General features: G+C 40.9%; 1 pseudogene; it reads right to left on the reverse strand.

The window, feature by feature from the left end:
- Positions 1-877: 877 nt before the first annotated feature.
- Positions 878-1,336, reverse strand: LOC122727429 (annotated as a pseudogene).
- Between the last annotated feature and the right edge of the window lie 315 nt (positions 1,337-1,651).

Below are 1,651 nucleotides of genomic sequence, written 5' to 3' on the forward strand. Positions count from 1 at the left end.
TGCCTAGCTGCCCCTTGATTTTTTTTTCACACAGGATTTTTTAATTCTTAATAATACTTTCTAGGTTGAAAATTGTCACTGAGTTCTCCATCATATCCTTTTTACAGGCCCTGAAAAGGTATGTCAAAACAATAATTAGATATTTTGGATCATCTTAACAAGTAGTCACTAACCCCTATTCTTTCACTTACTATGTTTGGTTAACCGAATGACTTGTGAAACTCCACTTGATGACACTTGGAAATCAAATTGAGCACAAGAAACTGCCATCTCCAAATATGCCATATTTCTACACCCTCTCAGAAAAACCTCAGAAATAAGATAAAGCTGCAAATAATCAGTGGTCCTCTTTTCCTTCCTTCTCTGTTTAATATTATTTTGTCATGGGGCAGCTAGGTGGTGCAGTGGCTAGAACGCTGGCCCTGAACTTGGGAAGACCTCAGTTCAAGTCTCACTTGAGACACTTACTAGCTGTGTGACCCTGGGAAAGTCACTTACCCCCAATTTCCTTAAACATTTGTGGCCATCCATCTCCAGTCCTCGTGATGTATATCTTGCCACTGGACACAGATGGCTCTAGAGAAAAGAGGTAGGTTGGTGACCTTGTACAGCCCTCCCTCACTTCAAAATCCAATTCAGTACAAATCAAGACATCACCCTGATTCTGTGGTCCTCTTTGGGAACAAAGGACAAACAGCAATATTATTTTGTCATTGTATATCTGATGGGGAAAAGTTCTGTTCTTCATCTTTAAGCCAATTTTCTTCTTTTCTCCTATATGGATTGCATTTATAATTCCTTCTTTTTCGTTGTTGTTATTGTTGTTTTTTTACCATTTTGACACTTTCATTGACAAAAATAATCCAACAAGTGATATTCACAGACGGCAACCACTGTGACCACCTTTTCTGAGAGTGCTGTCAAAGGGGATTGGAGTGACATCCTCAATCTTTCCAATCTTCATTCCAGAACATGCCAGGCCTCTCAGGTCTGACTGTGCATCAGAGCCAGGTGTCTTAGTCCTATTTCCCCCTGTGGCCCAAAGTTTGATGGGAAGGGCAGTGATGCCTAGTTCTTTTCATCTCTGGTCAACGTCCTAAGCGGCCAACATAGAAGCATAGAGAGAAGATTCATCACTGTCACCTTTGACCTTCATCCCACCAGTCACTCAGTAGATGGTTTCCTTTCTAGTGAGATCATTCACATGGACAAAGGTGTTGTTGAAGGAAACAAAGATATGGCAGACACCAAACACATTCTCTCCCTCTGCAACCTGAGGTCCAAGGCTGATGACCTGCTCTTCCTTCTTTTCCTTCCCCTTGTGAGGTGCCATTTCTGCTCCACCACTTGGCCCACCAGCACCAGAAAGATTCACCATTCTTTCAAACATTTCTTTCTGTCTCATAACTCAGGAGTAGAAATAAGTTCAACTAGCCTTTTCACTCTCATCTCGAAAATGGGCATCAGTTTGTACTTGAAACCTACTTAGGTGTTGTGTGGCTAAAGAAACACAAACCTAGCACACTGTCTAAAGGTTACAGTTAATTGCTTTGATACTTGCAATAAGGTTAGTAATCTTTTGGGTTTTTTTGGATAACTCTTTTGGCTAACTGTTATTGCTAGCTATTATGACAAGCTGCCTATTCATGAG

Source organism: Dromiciops gliroides, chromosome 5, assembly GCF_019393635.1.
Source record: "Dromiciops gliroides isolate mDroGli1 chromosome 5, mDroGli1.pri, whole genome shotgun sequence".
In the NCBI taxonomy this organism is placed as follows: Eukaryota; Metazoa; Chordata; class Mammalia; order Microbiotheria; family Microbiotheriidae; genus Dromiciops; species Dromiciops gliroides.